This window comes from Amblyomma americanum, chromosome 5 (genome assembly GCF_052857255.1).
Source record: "Amblyomma americanum isolate KBUSLIRL-KWMA chromosome 5, ASM5285725v1, whole genome shotgun sequence".
Classification (NCBI taxonomy): domain Eukaryota; kingdom Metazoa; phylum Arthropoda; class Arachnida; order Ixodida; family Ixodidae; genus Amblyomma; species Amblyomma americanum.
The window spans coordinates 168,941,219-168,965,061 of record NC_135501.1 but is presented as its reverse complement, the minus strand read 5'-3'; positions in this window follow the sequence as shown (position 1 = coordinate 168,965,061).

Below are 23,843 nucleotides of genomic sequence, written 5' to 3'. Positions count from 1 at the left end.
CGCCTCCTTTCTACAGCTGAGCGAAATTACTCAATTACAGAGCGCGAGTGTCTAGCTCTTGTTTGGGCTGTAGCTAAGTTCCGACCGTACCTGTTTGGCCGTCCAGTCTCCGTAGTGACCGATCACCACGCCCTTTGTTGGCTGTCTTCACTGAAAGACCCCACAGGCCGGCTCGGACGTTGGACGTTGCGCCTCCAAGAGTATTCTTACACTGTTCATTACAAGTCAGGGCGTCTCCATCAAGACGCCGACTGCCTGTCTCGGCACCCTGTAGAGCCGCCTGATCCTGGAGACAACGACCTCGGCCCGTGCCTCTTCGCTATCTCCGATCTGGTTAACATCGCGGACGAGCAGCGACAAGACTCTTCCTTGCGTATTCTCATTGATCGCCTCAACTGTGCCAGCCGAGATCCTTCATTGCAACTGTTCGTCATTCAGGATGGCGTCCTATACCGCCGCAACCTTCGTCCTGACGGACCTCCGCTCCTGCTAGTCGTTCCCCACCGTCTCCGTTCATCTGTCCTAGCGGAACTACACGACCTACCGACCGCAGGCCACCTCGGCGTCTCCCGCACATACGATCGGGTCCGACGCCGCTTCTTTTGGCCTGGTCTGTACCGCTCTGTTCGGCGTTACGTTGCCTCCTGCGACCTCTGTCAACGCAGGAAGAGACCATCAACGTTGCCTGCTGGCCTTCTACAGCCTATTGACGTACCTCTCGAACCATTCTACCGTGTTGGACTCGACCTTCTCGGACCTTTTCCGACGTCCTGCTCCGGCAACCGTTGAATTGCTGTCGCGACCGACTATGCGACCCGGTACGCTATCACGCGTGCGTTACCAACAAGTTGCGCAACCGATGTCGCCGACTTCCTATTGCAGAACGTAATCCTTCACCACGGCGCTCCACACCAATTGCTGACGGACCGCGGCCGCTACTTTTTGTCCCGAGTAGTTGACGATATCCTCCGGTCCTGTGGCACGCAGCATAAGCTCACTACAGCTTACCATCCCCAGACGAACGGGCTTACCGAGCGCCTCAACAGGACTCTCACCGATATGCTATCCATGTATGTCTCGCCCGACCACCGCGATTGGGACGCTGCCTTGCCTTATGTAACATTTGCTTATAATTCGTCGCGGCATGATACCACCGGCTATTCTCCTTTCTACCTTCTGTTTGGTCGGCATCCTGCGCTGCCATTGGATACATTACTACCGAGTTCTACTGCCTCGACCTCATAGTATGCACGTGACGCCATCTCCCGAGCAACTATGGCCCGTGAAATCGCCCGAGACCGGCTCACCGCATCTCAGACCTACCAGAAGTCAGTTTACGACCGCCGGCATCGCCCAGTACACTATCCGCCGGGCTCACTCGTCCTCCTTTGGTCTCCTTCTCGCCGTGTAGGTCTCTCTGAGAAACTTCTACGTCAGTACAGTGGCCCTTATCGAGTTCTCCGTCAGGTGACCGACGTGACCTACGAGATTACACCTCTTCATGCTCCGACGTCGTCCACTAGCCCTTTGACTGACGTCGTTCATGTAGTCCGTCTCAAACCGTACCACACGCCTGCTACATCATCCACTTAGCACCGGGACGGTGCTTTTGCCGCCGGGAGTTATGCTACGGTTGTGCTTGTGCTTGGAACGCTCGTGCTTGGTGCGCTCGCGCTTGGAACGCGAAGAGGACGAAGTGCGTTTCTGCGGCTGGGCTTCGCGTGCCCGGTTGTTCGGCTGCGTGGCTGTAAGCTGTTTCCCTGTAAATATATTTTTCCCTTTTGGTGTGCACATCTTCACGTTACAATATATACCCTATACTTACCTGTATGCCCTACACACCTAACCTGCACGTCTGCACGGCTAACAGACACTACCTAATGGAACTTGTGGAATCTGGTCCGCACCTACCGGTTCTTTGAATACCTGTATGCATCTTTTTCATCCCATATGGTCTTTTAGGACCGGGACATTATCGGTGCTGCACCGTCATCGGTTGTTTTCTTTGCTGAGGAACCTAGTACTCAGAGTTTACATATTCTGACCGCTATTTTCAACTTTCCGATACTGATTTTTCTGCCAGTCTCCTAAAGCAGCCCATGCTATGAGCGCAACCATTTTATTATACCCGATCTACCTTCTATTTGGAACGCAACCATAATGATATATTGCGGGTAACAAGGACCAACTTTCGGCGCTTTACCGAAAGCGAGAAGGAAATGAAGAAATGCGCCAGTAAATGCTTCATAAGGTGCAGTTCAATAAACCCCGCCAAAGGAGACTTTTGCGACTGCAGCCGCCTGACGAAGCTTTAGAGGAGAATAGACACATTTCATTTCATATTTTGTTCTTTGGATTAATGGGAAAGTTATTAGTATACATTCATCCACTCGTTTCATTCACCTCCAGCAGCTAAATCGTTTAAAGATGAACTTCTTCTGTCACCTTGCTTTGCTTTCGATTTAAACCGTCGACCGATGGCTGTGTCCCCAAACGTTAGCATAGATTACGTCAGGCATTAAGCCTTTAATATATCCCCTGCTCCATCAATCACTGTCATTGTCGGTATTCAGGCTGGCTGGATTTAACATTTTGGGAAACTATAATAGCGAAGAAATGATTATCTGGTAGTTTTTTCATGCCTAACATAACCTATAATAACCTTTGAGGGCACAGCCTTCGCTTGGCTTTTGAAAATAAATCGAAACAGCACGCGAAAGAAATTCAATTACAAATTCTTTAACAGTGTTAGGCGAATACTAAGAGGCAGTTCATGTATAATAATGTCTTATTGAACATTACAAAGAAGTAAACGCGCAACCAAAGGTTTGGTATTTATGGTTCTTTGAATATTGTCTCCTGGAAACACATTTCTTTGTATTTAAGGAACACGTTTCCGCAGCCAGTAAGCCATCCATGTGATTTTTCCCAAAACATTTACAATTTTCGCGGAGTGTATACCGAACAAAAAGTACTTCACTGAAAAGTTCCGTCTTTGTAAACAAATTTCTCTTTGCAGATACAGCAAAAACTGATTCACCAGTCTTGAAAAACTATTTTGAAATAACGCTAAAAACAATTATAATCCTAATTTAGAAGAACACCCATTTGCATGGAAATAAGTGCGACGAGGTTCATTGCGGAAGTTTCAGCACTCAATTAAAACCTTATCGTGTTAAGAGTAAATTATTCGTAAATTTAATTTAATTAATATTCCTAAGCGGGAATATTTTAAGGAGATGTAGTCGCCACATAGCGATACAATGCAAGCGTCCTGCGATTTTTCAACTTGGTTCCTCGAGGGGAACCATAAACACTGAAAAAACAATTTGAGCTGCATGTTAGCCTACCATTCTGTCTAATCAGCTGCAAATGTTTAACGTTGTTCCACACAACACGCCTGTGGTTACCTGCCACGATACCTCAGTGGCCTGTACAGAGTGCTTAGGAACCGGCGGTAGGCAAGAGCGCAACCTGACAAGAAATGCCAAGATTTATCGGTTCTGTTTCATCGCACTCAAGCCATATGCACGCAAAGAAAGCTTGCTTGACGAACATATTGTTCACACCAATTCGTTACACGAACATCTCTATGCAAAAAAAAAATCGAGCACATTTCAGTCACTTCGCTTTCACAAGCCACATTTGCAGCGAGCTTAAATAAAAACAGCGAGAAGAAAAGCGCATTTTTAAGAGCCGCTTCTAGGGTATGTCGTCTATTCGAAAGGCTAATATTCGACGCAGAATAAGGCCACTCGGCTTGTTCAGACACGTTCGGTCATTAATAGCCGTATATAAGCATATATTACCATAGGAACTCGACAAAAATTGATCATATTCAAGAGAAAACATCACAATGTACCACAAAGTTCTGCTGCAGCCTCCCCGTTGCTCCTGAATACACAGCTTGCTATTATCATTTAATTAATGCTCTTTTGTGCGTCTTGCTGAAATCTCCGTCAGCTTGTGCAAAAGTGAAACGTTCGTCATAATTCCAAGCGTCAGTATTGTCGAGAAAGAATTTATTTTCATTTCAATATTTCATCGATAAGCGCTAAACTTGAACACTAAGGGCTTCTCTTTGCGACAAATCACTCGACGAAAAATTTACTTCCCATGAATTTGGTCGGAACGACTGACAGATTTCAAGTATTTTCAGCAAAGCGTGAATTATCGCTGATCATTTCAACCGTTTTTTTCCCGAAGCCGCCTGGAAACGACTTATATGAAGACTACGTTGATTTGCATCGCCCTTGCAGTTTTGATCAACCTCTGCAAGTAAGCCCATTCCTTTCAGACTTCGTTGAAATATACCACTCCTCAGGATTCTCTAGCTGACGCCATCGAGCTGTGTTAGGTCGACCAAGTTTTCACTAACAAGTCTTGTGGTAATGCTGCCTACACTCATCACATTTTTCGCAAACGGCTGGAGCACCAACTCCCACGATCGTCGTAGCTGATCCCACATTACCCGAGATGAGTGAAATGCCGTTACCTTAATTGTAAGCGAGGTCTATATCACGTAATGTGACACTCCTCGTTTTTTGACCGAGGCATGGACCTCTTGCATATCAAACATGTCTCATCCGCAGGCACCAATGCCTTTACCAACTGCTTTCTTTCAACCCAAACACCGTTAAAGAGCACTTTGTGGCCTAGGGTAAATGAAGTGGGCTTATAAGAGCAGCGTGAAGAGGATCTCCTCCTACCCTACCCTCTTTCTTAATCCTTTCCACTTTAAGACTTGAAACTCTATGAGCAGGAAATGAGATATTACTTAATCTAGCGGTTCCTCCTCCCTATCCCCCAAAAACGGCACCGAGCATTCTTCCACCAGTAAAAGTTTATTTATTAATTCATTCCACGAATACAGTTATGAAGCTTTAAGCGTGATTATGATGGGTGTTGCTGCCGTAGCGAAGCGTGATTTTCTTGTGGCGCATTATACATTCAAATCGCTCTTTATTTCAGATCAGGACTTCCGCCTGAACAATCAGACTTAGGCGATGCTGCTTGTACGGGAGATGTAAGCACGACAAAATATTTTGCCTTATGACATAGACACTATAATGTGTGCTAGATCTTTACGGTGAACTTGCGCTGCCAGGTAGCGCTGCGGTAGTTCCACACCACAATCAAAAGCTTCCTCTTGATCAATGTTTGTTGGCGGAAAGAGGTGAGAGCGAGTGGCAAAGTGTTCGCAATGGAAGCCTGCAACGCATGTCCGTAACAGTTCCACGTGTTTAGCCCAGAACAATGCTAATCTCTACATGAAGACCATATCTATTGGGTGCGTGCAAATTGCAAAGTCCCTTTCGCAGCCTACACATATTAGCTCCGTATCCTGCTGCGTAATATAGTTTTCTCCGAATTCTACTGTCACATTACGGGGATTGGCTACACGCTGGGGAGTGAAGTTCATTTTATAGAATCTCCGAACACTCATTGAAAAGCGCCTCACCATGGAAAAAAATTATGTAGGCATGCAAAATTTTATTCCTCTACACGCCATTCAACAGCACTGAATGACTTTAATAATTCCTTAAATAGTAGCTGATCATTGTGCTAACCCTCCAAACAATTCACCGGACTTGTGGCAATGCGAATTGCAATCATATCTACGCCTCAGACGATTATGAAGCAGAATAATGCTGTGAGTCCGAGGAGGCTGGATGTTGATGTTTCCTGGTCATTGCAGAGTAGCCCTTTCAGTAATTTATCTGTGCGGGGGTTTTGGAGGTCGTTTGCGTTGGTAGCGTTGGCCGCTGCACTCGCATTAACGCACACGTAAACGACCAACGTCGGTTGAACGACGACTGTGCTGCAGCCTCGTAGCAGAAGGGTTGTGAAGAGGCCCGACAACAACCCTTCGCCTCGGCTTCAGCGGCTCGAGGTTTCACCCTTTGTCTGCGCTCGCTCAGCTCGCCCCCTCCAGCTGTGTAGAACGCTGTTCCGGGTCCTTTTGTGCACGCCGCAGGTTTTCCGCTGCTTTGATTTTAGTAACTCTACCGCCGACACGTACCCAACGCTGCTGCATATGATGACGGAACTCTTGCCTTCGTGTCGCCCGCGTCCGCGGCGCTTCTTCTCTGCTTCCTTCCGTCCCGTGCCGTTCCGCCGTGCGCAGCTGTGGGAACTCTAACCATCTACCCGGATTCGAACCCGGTCGCAACAGCTTCATTACGATAAGAAACACAACGTAATGTTTGGCTGCGCGAAGAGAGCGCCGCACTCCCCTCCTAGCGGCGGAATTCTGAGGCGTTGGTCGAGCACGACTCCACCGCGGCGCTTTGACTGGGCTTGTTCGCGTGCTGTGCGCGCTTTCTCCGCATGCTACTCCCGACCATTGCTCCCGTCTCCCCGCGGGCGCGGCGGGAGCGAGCAGATGGCTGACGGCTGCACCTTGCGCCGCTCATGTTCAGCGGTGCACAGCTTTAGTGGTCACCGAGGCGGCGCCGTGGTTGCCTAAATTCGGAGTAGCGTGTTGCTTCTCTCATCGGCTTCCCTCAAATGATGCACTCGCTAATGATGCACAGGCGAGTGTGTTGCCAACAGAAATCTACGTAGGTGGCAGGAATCATTTATTGCAGGTGAGGTATCGGCGGAGTATCTGGGTCTTCAGCAGTGATTAGAGAATAATAATTAAGATCGGCCCGCTGCAGCAACAGGAGATACTGCGCCGGCGGGCCCTGAAATGCACCTTCTCGACCAACTCCGCGTGTAAGTTGGCAGAGTGTACAACTGCGAAGGCGTAGGTGGAAGACGTCATTCCACATATAAACTAGCTTTTCATCGTACGCATTCGGTAGAAGTGGAGCTCTGCAGAACAGACCATGGAGTGTAGGTCATGGGCAGCCGCTCAATAGCGATGCGTTCCCCATCGAAGCGGATCAATGCTGTGGCGTGGCGCTTTGTGAGTTCGTCACAGGACTGTACATATAGTGTGGGTAACGCCGTAATGGTACCGCAGCAGTGACCTACTGGTTTGAGCATCCGCCTCACATGCGGGAGGTGCGGGTTTCGACCCTCAATGCCGCCGGGTACGCACCGGTGATTCAACAGGTACAACTTTTCCCCTGGCCTGGATCTCGGCTTATCTGGGGTGAAATGCTTGAAAATGGGTCTTTGACTCCACCTTGGGCAGTCGAAAAACACCTTGTGCCATGGCGCTGTTTGGACACAGATGCCCTTGTGCCATAAAAATCTACTGTCATCAACGCCGTAATGGTGTGTTTCGGATTAACAGAGATTTGTTGGCTGTCTGTGTTGTAAATACGCTGTCTACGGTAACTACAACAGCACGGCAGCAGCGACCTTATTGATCTTGTTCAGAGCGTGCGCTTGCTCAGGAAAAGCATATAGCCGTTGTTTCTTCATGAGAACTAATCAGTTGGAAGTACGGCCGTGTTGTGTCTGGTCCTCCTACTTCTTGTCCTGCGTCCGAATTTTCTCCTTCCACCTTCTGGGAATCTCTTCTCATCCGATGGTTTTGGCGTCATGCAAGGAGCAAACTGCGGAGAGCTTTCATCATCCATATTCTTAGCTATGGCACAGCTGTCGAAACCGAGAAATATCATGGCCCTTCTAACTAGCGCCATCACACAAGGCCCTCCTTCTCACACCCTCGCGGATAACAACAGCGCGTCAACCACGACGCTGCACTAAAAGGCAATTTTTACAACAGCGCTAAAGGGCACAGAAACTCATGGAAATAGATGAAGAGCGTTTGTACAGTACCCGTTACACCTAAAGAAGACACGAGGAATGGTCAAACCCGCTTTTAATAAGGACAAAACTAGCTTTCACTGCTTAGCAAGCAGCGCGGCCTCAGGCTCCTTCTCTGGACCTCTCGGTGCGACTTTTCGCTTTGCCGCGAAACCAACTTTTCTCGCCTTAAGGGCGGGTTTAACCATTTGTCATGTTCCTCCTATGTATGGCACGTATTTTATATCTTAGCCTGTGACAAGAAAACTAGTATCTTCTACTCGGGCACCGTAGGCAGTGTGATAGATTTCGACCATCGTAACGAAAGAACCCTCTTAACTAAAAACAAGTGCAAGGCATTTCGGAGAACGCTGCAGTGACAAAACTTGCAGAATCTCCCCAACATAGTGGTAATAAGCGAGATATCAAGAGGGTAAAGATCCCTTTGCTTTGAGATGTGACGGCCTTTTCAGGGTCCATGACTATTGTATTTTTCAAAACCGCATGGTTACGATCTAACTTGCGTATGTAGAAGGTCCAAACCTGCTCTGCTGCTCGTTAAAAGTTATCAGCGTCCAACTTAAATTCAGGCTGTTTAATAACTGTCTTGCAAGCGTGGACAAAGTCCTGCGCAGTGATTTTGAGTAGCACCTCAATTTTATACAGAAATGTTGTTTGCATAAGAAGAAACTATCCACCGTGTTATCATTTCGAAACTAATATAATTTATATGTTTCATTTGATTGAAATTTTTGCGGCAAAATCAGCGACCTCAGAACTTGTGTTAACTAAATCATCTTTTGACAAATGGCGCCATTTTCTTCCCACTACCAGTGCAGAGTGACCGGCGCCACGTGCGGCCGTGAATGTCGGTGCTACGCTATGGTCGGTTCTCCGCAAGGCCCACTTGTATGCATGACCATTCGCCGAAGAAGAAGGAGCCTACGACTGCGGCGATCAAACTAGCCCCAAATGGGACAGCACGGAACGCCATGCAGACCTTCCTTCTTCTCGATCACTCCTAATCCCTGCTGCAGGCTATGCCTACACAAACTTATAGAACAGCCCCATTTCCCTAAATGCCCTTCCTTTTACGTCGATATGGAACACACTCTCTTGCCCCGTTGTCACACGTCCCCACCTATCCATATATCCCCCCCCCCCCCTGCTTGGCGACCTGGTCAGCGAACCTCAACGAGGATCCATAGCAAGTCATGGGCCTGCTCGCCATAGATATATTATAAGTCTAGACTTAAAATAACAGGTAAATAAAGCATAAAACTTAAGGTTTAAGAAATCGCTTCTTTTTCTCTTTTGGAAAACCAACGAAACGACTTTGGACCACACATATTTCCTACTCTCAGGCAAAATTTTGACACTGGCCTCACAGTTAAACGAATGGCCATGTACATGAGTTTCCTGTCATCTTAAATGAGATTGTACGAGAAGTGGTCCCACTGACATCTTTGGCAGGCGACGTTATAACTACACCTGTTGTGGAAAAGTGAGAAGAGTGCGAGGGGAGAACTCCAACTGGGTAAGAAATGATACGCACTGTTAATGCAGCGTTGAACTCATATGCGAAAACCGGCGTCACTGACAAAGACCCGGTCAGTGGATTCATTCGAATGTACAAACCGAAACAGTTTCGCTGCGGTCACTGGCGCCAACCAAACGATAGGTTCTCCTGCGCCCCACCGACCATGAACGACAGCGCGAAATCTTCGATTGAGCCGCTGTAATTTTTAACGCGGTAGCGCTAAGGGTCCCGTTCAGGTGAGACCCTGACGTTGTCGTTGTGGCGAGGTGAGCTAAAAATTGGAGGGGACACTTAAGATTCACCTTAAGGACATGAAGCGATAGTGTAATGGGTAAATTCCCATGTATGCAGAAGGCCATTCTGTCTACTTTACATTCATAGATCCCTGGGAGTGTTGATATACCCCGCCTGGCGCAGTGGTGCAGCGGTTAAGCGACGCGCAATTGCCCTGCCATTGTAGGTGCTCCAGCGGTGGGCCTTGCGCGACCCAGATTGCTCTTCCCGAGCGACCAATCATTCATTTAACTGCCACCTTCCAGGATGGGCAGTATGCACACTGTTCTGTGGGCAGATTGCGATGAAGCCGCAAAGTCACGTGACCTAGGTGGCCCACCTGCCTCCTAGGTTTCTCTCTGGGGACCTTCAGCGAGAGTCATACCCTTGACCTTTCGCTCACAATTCCGACGCTGCGTTTTTCGCAGAACGAGGACTCCAACACTATCGCGTAAAAATCCACAGAGAAATCCCCAAACGTGACCTTTTGCCCTCGTCAACATGTCATCACCGTCATCACCGCGTCCTTGTGCGCCAGGAGTTTGTAGGAGGACTGCCAGGGATCTTTTAATTAAAGTAGAGAATTGAAAATTCCGCATATATGGACATTAAATCATTAACGCTACCGCGTCATACCCTTAAGGCGGAGCTTGCGCGTACCCTCCGCTTTTTTATAATGTGGTCGGAGTATTCCGTGGGCCAGAGACTTAAAAGTGTATCATTTTTATTGACCGTGTAAGAAATGCACGTGTGAGAATATTTCTCGTAAGACAAAATCTGAGGATTTAAAAAGAATATTATAACAATGTCGCTCGTCAAGGTGTACACTGTTCTATTGCAAGTGCTTCAGCGAGTGCGGGAAAAGGTGCTACGCCAGCTTCCCGCAACTGAATGCACAACTGCCTAAATATATGTTACGCTACTTCGAAAAGGCACGTGGGCTATGATATTGAACTTCACTCATCGCGAAATTGGTTTATGCTTTATGGTTTATGGGGTTGAACGTCCCAAAAGCGACACAGGCTATGAGGGACGCCGTAGTGAAAGGCTCCAGAAATTTCGACCACCTGGGATTCTTTAACTTGCACTGGCATTGAGGAGCACGTGGGCCTCTATAATTTCGCCTCCATCGAAATTCGACCGGCGCGACCGATATCAAACCCACGCATTTCGGGTCAGTGGCCGCGCACCATGATTTACTAATAAACTACACAGATCTTACGTAAAAGTACTGCCATCGAACGGGGCGTACACGTAATCCCCAACACCCCCCATAAAACATGTTTTGCCATTTTTGTTTTTTTACCTAGTGTGGGAAGCGCTCGCGTAAAGATTTCTAACATGTAAACCTGTTTCAGCTGACGTCGCTTTCTACTTACTGTAGTGTTTTTTTTTCTTAATTGCATGAAAATAGTGCCGAAAAGAAAATCTAAGTATGCTTACAATACAAAACACCAGGCCACCATACCCCTCAAAAGAAAACATTTGACAGAAGTCTGTCTGGTCGCTCCCTGGGGACACTTCCTTCGTCTTACATCCATGGTTTTCGGCCATTGACCCGGAGGTATTCAACACGAGGGCTTAAAAAGCCAAACTGCGCCTCGCCCGTAGTCACACCGTGAAGAAGGGACCGAGCGGTCCCGAAACGTCGTATTTTTCAAAAATTAACCCGGTTGGCGTAAATCATCTTTCTACAACATACCCCTGCACGTCCCCACCTTCTAAAACATCAAAAGTCTGGGAGGCACACACATGCTTCTAGATAAGGTAGCCAGCTAGGGGGCTCTTCCAGGGCAGCATATACTCCCCGCACAAAAACGCATTGTTCACGAAACAAAGATTTCGACGACGGTGATGATTCGGCATGGCTGTCCATCGTGCGGCTCTTCCAGAGACGAAATAGTCCCAGCAACACAAATAGATCACATGGCACAACACAGTGTTTCTCCACAGGCAAAAAACCGATACTGTAGGGTGTGATGTCAATGTCCTGCTTGATTGTTCGTTGTAATATGTCCCAGAAGAACGTAGCATCAATGCACATAATAAAACAATAGTCAATTGTATCTGCTCTATTGCACAGGCGTCAATTCACCGTCCATGGCGCAAACATCTCCTTAGCATGAAATCATGCCTTCACAGGCAGCGTGGATATGTGCAGTTTAAAGAAGAATGTTTTTGCGGCAGAAGAAATGCGCACTGGCCTAACACATTTTAAAACGCTGGCGTCAAGTAACTCCTGAAAAGGTGGCCGATACAACGGTACAGGCAACAAATACTCTGTAAGTCCCTTAGTCATCTGCCTTCTGGAGAGGCTATACAGGAAGTCTAAAGAAACGCGCACAGTGAGGAAATTGAAGGTGTCACCAACATCCTTAAGGAATCCCCATAAAGGCCCCACACGAGTGTGTCCAGTCGGTTTGAATAGGAAAGGCAAATGAGCACTGATACGCCTAATAAGCGCAGCTACTAAAACAGGGTGACTTGCCGATTTGAAAAAGAAACAACGCGACACAAGCTGATGCACGAATAAGTGAACAAGGCTGATTCCACCAGATTCTAGAGAAAGAAATAGGTTATTGCGACGCATGGGTTCCCATTGGGAGCGCCATACGAATGTGACAAATATTCTGTGCATCACATGCACTTTCTTCCTCGCACAGTGGAGAACCTGCAGCACATAGGCAAGTTTTGCAAATAAAAAATGTTGCAGACTTGAGCCCGAGCAAACACTGGCAGTTCTCTACCCACCCATGCCTGGGTTTCTCGCCTCATGGAGATTATTTGTGAATCCCAGTTGGCTCCACTGCTGCGAATTTGGGGAATAGGAACCCTTAGGTACTGAAGGGTCCCGCAGTCCCAGCTTATGCCACCAAAATGACTCGGCGTTGTACCCCAATGACCCAACCAAAACCTCTTGGCTTTATCTAAATTAGGAGACGCACCTAATACCTCACAAAACTGTTCAGTCATATGTAATGCCTCAAGCACACTCTTTTTGTCAGAACAAAAAAGGGCGACGTCATCTGCATAGGCTAAAATCTTAATTTCACATTGCGCCAGCGAGAAACCACGGATATTTGCGCTGTTAATAATAGTGAGGCAAAGAGGTTCAAGATACTTGAAAAAAGATGTAGCGCAAAAGAGACGAGCACGGGAGGGAGACGCAAGGACGAAAGCTACTAACAACTGAGCAGGAGCGCGAGCACAAAAGCCAGAGTTTTGCTGGAGGCTTCTACATTAACAAAAAATCTAGTCTTTGCATTAGCGACGCGTCAATAAGTTTGTTCTCCTCCGCGCACGCTTTTCTGTAAAGGTTTCTGTAAGAATCACACCGCCTCTTTCGTGCGTGCCTTTTTTTTCATTTTTTCTTTCGTTTTTTTCTGTAGGTTCATCTTCATTGCCTGTCTGCCCCGTCCCCCCCCCCTCTCCCTTCCCCTTTTTCGCAGATGATACATATTGGTACTCGTTCTTTCTTCGATTGTAGATATGTAATCAATTTTCCCCTTTTTCTTTTGTTTTCTTTTTCTGTCAAGAAGCCCAGAGCCGCCCTAGTGTCATGTGCGCATGCGATGTGCACACGTATATATTGACATCTGTCACGGAAAATAAAGCCAGTTATTAGTAGCGTTCCTCCTTGTGTCTCCCTCGCATGCTCGTCTCTTTTGCGCTACATCTTTTTTTCAAGTATGTGTCACCAACTCGCCCAGCAACAAGTTTTATTGAACCATAGATTCAAGATATGGGGCAAACAACAAAGGCGATAATGGACAGCCTTCACAAGCAGATAATTTCAACGGAATAGGCTTGGTTAGTTCTTGGTTAACAATTAGCCTTGTATAGGACTCCTTGTAGCACTGTCTTATGCCCCTAAGCAAAAAATCTCCAATATTTTTTGTGCTGCAAGACCGCAAACAAGAAATCGTGACGAACTTTGTCAAATGCCTTGTCAAAGTCAATCTGAAAGAGAGCTACCTGTTCGGTATCATCTGATACTATCTCCAATACTGAACGTGCAATATGAATATGGGTTTATATCCTGCGGCCTCTGATACCTCAGACCTGATGCGTGCCTATTAAGTCAGCGACAACTACCTGCAGACGATTGCAAAAAACCTTTGCAAAAAGTTTGTAATCTACATCACAGAGGGAAATTGGACGATATCCCTCCACTGTTTTCAACTGTTTTCCACCTGTTTTTACCTTACTGTAGTTTTCTTCTTCAAGTGGTAGTTGTTAAATGCAGTAAATTGGAAACACGATGGGGTGCTATACATTGCCGGAAAGCAAAATCTCCTGCATTTCTTCCTGTGTAGTTACCATGAATTGCGTGGCCCGTGCAATGATGCGAAAAGTTTGAGCGACATTTTATTCTTTCGCAGTGGTTCAAATCATTTTGGAGGGGACCTAAAAATAGCACAAGAAAAAGTACCAGAAGCGATAGTTAGATTAGATTTTCACCGCGGGAGCCGAAGGCTTCATTTGTCTACCTACATACAAAGGTATCTCCATGTATGCGCCCTTACATTTTCGAAAATCTTTAATCCGATTATAGTGAAAAATGAAGAAAGGGCAGCAGAGGAGCCTAAGAGCGCCGATCGACCCAACGACAAAAATTATTTCTCTGGGTCTGCATTAGGGAAATTATAAATGCAACTGTTACGAGACAGGAACAGAGTAGAGTGGGTGAGGAAACAAACGCGGATTAATGAAATTCGAGTCAAAATCAAGAGGAAGAAATGGGCTCGGGCAGGCAATCAAATGCAAAGGCAAGATGACCAGTCGTTCGTAAGAGTAACTAATGGACTGAATTCAAAGAGTAGGCAAGTGTAGCTGAGGGTGGCACAAAATTATGGGGTGGGGGCGGGGGGGGGGGGGGGGGAGGATTCGGTTTCGGGGACAATGTGCCACAGCAAGTACAAGACAGGGCCAAGGATATGTGATAGGCATTTATCCTGCACTGAACATACGTTGATTATGATGATGATGACCGCGCTAATCTCCTATTCGCTGATGACATTGCCTAACTAAGTAACTCAGGGAATGAATTGGAAAGCATGCTAAATGGCCGCCTCAGGCAAAGTGTATTGGCGAGCCTAAAAATTGTAACGGAGAAAAGTGAAGTATTGTCCAGCAGTATGGGAAGCAAATATTAGTTTGAAGCGAGCAGTAAAGTGTTGGATGTGGTAATGTGATAGATCTACTTAAAACAGGTTGTGACCGCATATCCGCTCCACTGGAGTGAAATAACTATAGGAGAATAAGAATGAAGTGAATGCGTTTCGTACTTTCCCTAAGATGATAAATGGCATTTTGCCACTATCCCACAACAGGAAAGTATACAACAGCTGTATCGTACCTGTACTCCAGAGATTATCAATGCCATAATCTAAAATACATTTAATTAGAACTAAATATTCCTATTTCACGCCCTGTTTTTCTGCAGCACGTTGAAATCTCCGTCAAACGAAAAAATAAACTATTCAGTTCATGAAATGAGTGATGCCCCGTAAAAATTAGCCTTTCGCCAAATTTTACTCGTCACATTCTCTGCATGGAGAGCCCCTTGCCCTGCAGAGAGCATTGTTAGGCTGACAGTTATGGTGACGATGATCTTAACTAAGGAGAAAGCTTCACTAAATTCTCGCTGCAAAAAAAGATGGGCGCGCTTTATTTCAGTTCACGAGGTGAGAGATCAGTCGTGTTATTCGTCACAACTTTGCAGCTGCAACGGCATTGTCGAAGGCTCCAACTCGAAAATAAACAAGCATGGAGCAATCATATTCGCCATAAATTTCAATTGTGTAATTTGAATACTCTCATATAATGTTTCTTGTTGCATCCAAATGGAGTACCATTAAAAAATCTTCGTCAGAATCAGCTGCAAAACATGCGGCTGACTTAAGGTCTTGCTGTAGAATTTCAAGACGGATTATAGCATATAAAATAGCTGCTAATTTATCGGTAACAGAGGCGCCCGACATAAGCGAGCCACTTAATTTGAGCTCTCATAACTTATTCATTTTAGTATTGCGAAAGACAACGTCATTCATAATTTGTAAAAATTATTATTACTGGTATAATTTTTTTTCAAGTAAGTGCGCTGCTATGCAGCCGTAAATGTTTTTCGATACGCCCTGAACTATCCAGGTCATCAGGGATCCTTTTAGTTAGTACAAAACGCTGAAAAATCCTCTCGTGTTTCGTTATCTTCCCGCCCGCAGACGTGACTTGAATTTTGTAGCGATAGCTACATCACGGCAGCATTTCGAGCCTTCAGCGTGGCGGCGCCGCCACGCTGTCACGTGGTTGGTCACGTGATACGGAGCATCTGCTGGCGCGCGGCGCCGTGGCTGATCACGTGGCTCGTCACGTGGTTGGTCACGTGACCAAGTTCCATTCGGCCAGCTGTAGCTATCGCGTCACTCCAGGTTTAACCAGAGCTAAACCACCGCCAATTTTTTCTACTTGTAATCTTTATTTTGTACTGAAAAAAATTGAAAATGAACATTGGTTTTTGAGGAAAGCAAATGGCACAGTAACTCTCACGTATCTCGGTGGACACCCGAACCGCGCCGTAAAGGAAGGGATGAAGGAGGGAGGGAAAGAAGAAAGGAAGTAAGAAGTGCCATAGTGGAGGGCTCCGGAATAATTTCTTCCACCTGGGGATCATTAACGTGCACTGACATCGCACAGCCCACGGACACCTTTGCGTTTCGCCTCGATCGAAACGCGGCCTCCGTGGTCGGGTTCGAACAAGGGTACTCCGGATCAGTAGCAGGGTGCGCTAACCACTGAGCCACCTCGGCACCATCTGGAGTTCTATAAAGTGTGCTGACGTCTCATAGCATGTGAGTGGTCTACAGCGAAGCTGTTAAGCGCCCGTTTCTTCGGTTCAGCCTCAATGTTGTCGGCATAGGCGTAGGTATCGGCGTAAGCCGTCGGTCTAACCGGAAGCGAAAGCGCCGGTGGGTGGTTGGCAAGAAATGTGGTCACAGCAGAGGAGGGGTGGTTAGAAGGGTGGTTATGGTCAGCGCGGAGCAATGTGGCCCTCTCCGTCTGCGGGACCTGCTGCAAAATACGCCACCCAAGGAGAGATTCAGCAGCTATAGCGACGGACTTCGAGCGACGGACTCTGAGAGAAGGGCTTGACGAAGAAAAAAGAGAAATGGGGGTCCACAAGCCCAAATATTTATACAGTTCTCAAATTCTTTACCGCAGTATACTGCGGAATCAGAGTACCTCCAAAGTCGAGCTAAAATTTGTATTATAGCCGAGTATCGCAATCATCGAGTGACTTTCTGACATTTCGCCTGAATCAAAAAACCACCTCCGCAACCCTCATGGAACCCACGATCACGGCCGTCACGAAAAGTCAATAAATTCAAGAGGACGCGCCATAAATCGAACCTTCAGTTTGAACATCCATTTCGTGGCTTTCATTTGCATTAGTGACAGATGCTGTTTTATGTTGTCTTCTTCATTCGGATGTCTTGCTACAATCTGAATCATTTTCTTGAAGGTTGAAAATGACGCCCCGTGCGAAAAGAAACAGCTTTTTTTGCTCAAGCGCATATGGTTATTAAATCCGCATTGGAAAAGAGCAAGCATTATCATGTACGACGAAGGAGATGAGTCAACCATGTTGAAATTCTTTTCTTGCGAGTTGTATTCCTCCAACTGAATAATTACACAATATCTGCGTGAAATCACGCGATCATCATCTCCACAAGGGCTTCATTTGTTCACCCACTCTAGAAACGACTGCAATGAAAGGCGCTTTGATTTTTGTTGCTCTGGTCGCCATCTGCAGCCTCTCCACGTAAGTCCATTTCTTGCTACATTGATTGATCCAAGAAAGTATTGAGTTCGAAGGTTGGCAATATTATGTTTTGCGGAAACAGTGGTCTGCCCTTTGTTTTATTTTTACATCGCCGTTTATTGCAGATGTGGACTTCCACCTCCGTTAGGGCATATTAATGGGGCATGTTGGGCACACGTAAGCATCACAAAGGACTTTTCATTAAAGCGGCACTGAAGAAGTTTTAGAGATCGACGAACTTAGAAGGGCCGAATGTGTGAAACATTAAACTTACTAGTGTAGCGTGCGGTATTTTTTGTGCGCCGGTGTTTTAAATAATCACCGCACCGCTGGTTCAAACCGTGACAACGTTCAGGTTTCTCTGCGCTTCGCAGTTCCAGACAGGGCGCAGGGTGATAACGTTACAAAACGTGGCGGAATATTTCCGAAGCAGGAACACTTGCTTGAATGAAAACAAAAACACAAGAACACCTAATGTGTTTATTAAATGGCAATGCAATATCAATCGAAACTGTCGCCATCTCTGCTGGATATGACAGGTGGTCTTGTGAGTTCCAAGCTGCCCTTACTGAAGACCGCCTGCCAGCTTCCACATGCTTCACACAGACGAACCTGGTCTTATGACGTCACTGCCGGTCTGATGACGACGCTTCCCCCCAGCCAATACGTGTTCTCCGGCCTGATGACGTACTTCCGGTCTGGTAACTTGACGTCTTTCCAGCCAATGGTATCTCCCCGCTCTGGTAACGTCACTGAGTACATCACTCCAATGAGGTTTTTTTTTTTTCTGGACGACGCCGTTGCCACCGGCTATTTGCTCCAGTGAAGCTTCTAAGCTATCGCGTATATATTGTCATCAAAGAAATGACCGCTAATCTTTACTTGGCAGCATTCGCCCAAGCACCGCAGAATGCGGTCGATGGCAGCAGATGTCTCAAATCTCTCCCAAAATGGCGTCACCACCCAGCTTCTCCTTACAACAAAACGTTGTCACGAGAAGTCTAAACATGGCCGAAACTTTATTGCGCCCATGTTTTAAAATATAGAGCAAAAATGAAAGCCAACTTCGCATGCTCTGCCTGCATGATAATAATAATAATTGGTTTTATGGGGGAAAGGAAATGGCGCAGTATCTGTCTCACATATCTCGGTGGACACCTGAACCGCGCCGTAAGGGAAGGGTAAAGGAGGCAGTGAAAGAATAAAGGAAGAGAGAGAGGTGCCGTAGTGGAGGGCTCCGGAATAATTTCGACCACCTGGGGATCCTTAACGTGCACTGACATCGCACAGCACACGGGCGCCTTAGCGTTTTTCCTCCATAAAAACGCAGCCGCCGCGGTCGGGTTCGAACCCGGGAACTCCGGATCAGTAGTCGAGTGCCCTAACCACTGAGCCACCGCGGCGGGGCATGCGCAAGTCTTGAATCTCGTGTAATTCTAAAAAAACTTTCAAAGAAATAAAAAATTGTGCTAGGTCTTTTTAAGCAGCCTGCAATGGCTACATAATAAGCTCGTATGCCCAGCCTAAAAGCTTAAACCATCTAGAACAAGCGCATGAAAACCTAACCACGTTAAAATCATTCGACATTTTTTCCTCTTAACATATTCAAAATCAAAGAATTAAGCACACTTCAGTATTTCGCTGAGTATCTTTTAAATTAGCCTCCTTTTCCCTTTTCGCCACTCCCTGCACCAGCCCTGTATCAACTATATTTACTTTGTCGTCTGTGGACAGTAATACTATGTTACATGCTTACTGGAAAGGCTGGAACAGCTTTTAAATGGCGTTTACACATTACGAAATATTGATATGTGCGCAACTTTTTTCAAGTTTAGGCGCCATTAAGGGAAAATGAAAAATGAAGTTGTAAACGCCCCTAAATGCTTTCATTAAGCTCAAGTTGAACCAAAGGGTGCGGCTTATTTGAAACCGCCTTAGATCATGTTGAGCCAATGATGTCATATAGTGGGTTGAACTGTACTATCTCCTACTACGACAAAATTTCTAGCGGTTACACTGAGCTGTCCGGTCTATATCCGAAGTTTCTTTTTGATTTGTTTCCGGGAGATAAATATGGATAAATTAGAATTGAAAAGCCGAGAGCGCTACATTTCGTCATGGGCTGGCGGGCTAGGGCGGCGTTCCGCAGTGCAAGCGTGGTGTACATAGGGTGTACACATCTTTTATTCATTTTGCTTGACAAAGACGGAGACCGCCCGATGATCTGTGAAGTAGCATGCAGCGGTCTCAATTTTGTCTATACAGTAATTCGATTTGGCAGTCTCTGGTATGCAAGGTCTACCTGGCCGTTACGCCAGCTCATTAGACGCCGGATTTTAACGAAGAGAATGCGAGGAGAAATTTAACGTTCTGCCACATCGTTCAAAACTGGCAAAGCAGGCAGTAAGGGTGAATACCGATACTCATGCCTTACACTGTGCAGTGGAATTTTCTGCTTCACCAGAAAGCCTTTGCTCGTTCCAAAAACACTCGCGTCTCATGCGGCCATTCTGCAAAGGCCAAACGCAAAGTGTCATACATTGGATTACTCACTGGTGTCAAGCTCTTTTCGTGCCACAGTCTGTCGCACACACTACACATATGTCCAAACGGATTGTTCACAAAGTCTGCTTCAAATGCCCGGGTCGCAGATGCACTGTGGGAAACACGAATGGTGTGATCAGTCACACGACGGGTCTTCACATCCTTTTCGGTTTGAAAAATTTTCGTTCACATGAAAGGGAAGTTTATTGGGCAAAGCAAACGCACAAAACGTTGTATACGCACTCATGGCTGAGGTCACAACAAATGCATACAAAGCCGGAGGCCACCCAGATACACTTTGACCTTATTTTTAAAGCGAAAACTTTACTGGCCGCAAACTTGCGATCTCGCCGTGGCGGTGCTCCGAGGAGGCACATGACGTCACAAAGGGCGCCTCGCCACGGATATTTCTCTCTCTCTCTCTCTCTCACTCCATAGTCACTACTGCGCATGCGCCACCAGTAGCACCGAGCCGCAGGTGTTCAGCCGCTGCGCCGCGCCGCGCCTTTCCTCAAAGTCCAACTTTCAATTTTCAGTTTTCTCTTTTTTCTTTCCCTTCCTCTTTTATACCTTCCTTTACGGCGTGGTTTGGGTGTCCACCGAGATATGTGAGACGGTTACTGTGCCATTTCCTTTCCTCAAAAACAAAACAAAACATCTTTACCGATGGCGTTCATAGAGTTCATTGGCTGACAACTTTGCAAAGGCCGTTCACTTTCACGAAAGGAAAGGCGCACAACCGGCTCCGTGGGTCAGTGGAGACATCAATCTCGCTTTCATGTACGTGGCGTTGGTGTCCAACTGCAAAAGGCAGCTTTGATTGAGTTCCGCACATTGGATAGGCAGCGCGCCCTCCCTGCCGAACTAGGAGGTGGCATGCACTGATCTCCACTAGTGGGCTGGATTCCGCATCGGGCGCCCGAAAGTGAAGCCACCGGAAGTTGGGCAGCATGTCCCGGAAGTCAGCCTTTGGCAGTGCATGAAATCGGACCTCCGCACGGTTTTTCAGTTTCAGTTTTCGTTTTTCACTTAGCATTTTTTCTTTTCGACATTCTCGTCTTTTTTTCATGACAATGCCTACCTGTTGCGCCGTCAACTGCCTGAGGAGAGCAGCAAAGTCCTCGGGAAAGACGTTTCAAAAATAAGGGTCCATTGCAACGCTATGGGACGACACTAGCAGACGACAGAACGTCGCTACACACAGTACGTACGGAACCTCGTCTGCTCAGCTCTCTGTCGGCCCGTTGCGCTAGCGTCGCCAAATCTGCTCTTTGTTGTGATGTACGTTGCCGCGCTCAAAGCCCAAGTTATACGATCAATGAGGGATAAAGGTAAGAAAGAATAGGTGGGAACCTTCATTAGGCAGCCGACTTTTCAATGACCATTTTACCGATTTATGTTTAGACCGAACCGGAGCGATGGCGAGGCCACAATCTGGTGAGGTGCCGTCGGTGTTCTGCTGGTTCACATTAGCGCGTCCAAAAGGTATATGGTACTGCTTTTTCGACGGAGCGTATCAAGTACTGTTTCGTGCTGTAGCAAATTATGCCTGAATGGGCTTTTATTGGTGATGCTTGGTGCACTTGACTTCTATCAGCGCTTGTCACATGCGCTGCTGCCATTCGTCTTTCTCGTCAGTCGATCGTTTCTCTCATGCTGTGTAGATGAAACGTGGCAGAGTTAGATTAAAAGCACGAGTGGAAGGTATATGGCACACTAAAGCGATAAGCATCATCTGCCATCGATGAGCAGATATATCGTCCGCCACCAACACGAAACCGAAACAGTGGCAGCTGTATAACGAGTGGCTAGCTCTTCGAGTGTCAGGAATTCCGCGCCATTGCCTTTTCTTTGCTGCACGAAAATTTGTTTTTAAGATGATCAAGACTCATCGGCATTCGCCTACTTTTCCTAATTACCCTTGGAAGACAAGAACCAGATCAGAAAATAGTGTCTAATGAACGTACCCTTTTTGCTGCGCCAAAGTGAGACCTGCGTGTCTGTTTTCTTCGGTTTCTCTGAAATTACAGGGTTCCCCAAGCAATGCACACATTTCTCGCGTTGAGCTTACTTATTCCTTTGATATTACAGTAGACGTTACACGAAAACAACGCAAAAAACGGAGAACGGAACGACGAAATACGAGACTTTTTGCTTTGAAATACACAGAAGACACCTAACTTCCGGGACATGCCACCGCACTTCCGGTGGCTTCACTTGCGGCCACTTCGGAAAGCGGGAAGGCGGTATCCAGCCACCTAGTGGAGATCAGTGGTGGCACGTAATTAATGATTGATCGCGAGAGATTGATCACCAAATGAACGCTGCGGCCTAGTTAATGCTGCAGGGCCACATGTTAGCCACAACGCTGTCAGCGCTAATGCATTCAGGCCGCATCGCTCTCTCACCACCGCCACATGCATCAAACCACGAATGAGGCGTCCGCAAATACAGGGGGCCAGTTATGCGCCCTTCCTTGCCTCAAAGCCAATGCCAACGTCAGCGAACACAGTGAACGCCAACATCTCTGGCTTTGTATATCCTAATCCATTAATTTTTTACACACTGTATATCACAAATACACCCTGTTGCATGAAACCTGAAAAATCAGCCCTCCCGAGGCGGACGAGGCGGTTTAGGGGGGAGAGAACATTCTCAGGGTAATTCCCTCACAAAATTACAAACATCCTAATAACAGCATAGTCGGAGAAGGGGGAGGGGGGGGGGGGAGTTCAGCCTGGCTAGTACCATAGAGCCGGCATAACCAGCCAACTGCTCTTCTCAAGACGTACGGAAAGAATGCAGATGAATCATTGCAACAACTGCAGCGTGTATGATACCCTACCGCACATGCGTAAAAGCACTAGAATTGTGAATAATTATCGGTTACGAAACAAAATGATAAATCCGTGTGCCGGCGGTTTTGAGTGCGAACAAACAATGCAAAGATTCACGTAAATAATTTTTTTTCTCATATTCTTTGTCGTAGTATGCGACAAATGCAATATTCTCACATCTAATATCTGCGCTAAACTTCAACATAGGGATCAGATTGTTCACGTCATTCCAGATAATTTTCGCAATTTTATTCCGTCACTGTGGGAAAAAAAAGGTTTGAAGAAAGGAAACGGCGTGGTAACTATCTCACTTCTAGGTGGACAGCTCCACTGCATGGTGAGGAAAGGATGAATGAATGAATGAATGAATGAATGAATGAATGAATGAATGAATGAATGAATGAATGAATGAATGAATGAATGAATGAATGAATGAATGAGTCTATTCATTATTAGAATTCATTTCAAGAGAGTGATAACTCTAACCCGCTGTTGGGGAAATAGAAGAAATTAGGGTGTAGAATACCTCAAATTGGCGCAAAAACTACGTGAGCAGTATATTGCACTCAAAAGGACCCCCGAGGGCCCGCGTACTCGTATACAGGTTGAGAGAGCGCGGAGCTCTATCAGCAATTCCAGCTACACGACAATGCGGAACTCGAAGCACTAGACCGTTGCCTTCTTCATTTCTGGGAGGCCAAAGCTAGTATTGAATTGCGATTAAAGAGACATCGCAATCTCAAAAGACGCGTGGCACGCCTCAACAGAGATATTGAGGAATATGCACTTAGACTGTGCGATAAGAACTGGGAAACAATGTGCGACCAGCTTCAGGGCAACATCGGCCTCTCCAAAACATGGAACTTCCTTCGACACCTCCTCGATCCAGAAGGTAGTAAGTTAACAGAGCGACAAAATTTACAGAAATTAGTTTATAAATTTGAAGGTTCGGAACAGGCACTCTCGATACAATTCTTTGTCAATATATAGGCTCCGCCAACAAAACTCTCTTACCGCGTTATGAGGGCAAATCCATCAGCAAACTAGACGCCTCTATCCACTAATTCGAGGTTCGAGCAGAAATTCTGAAGTTCAAAAGCAAATCAGCCCCTGGACCAACAAG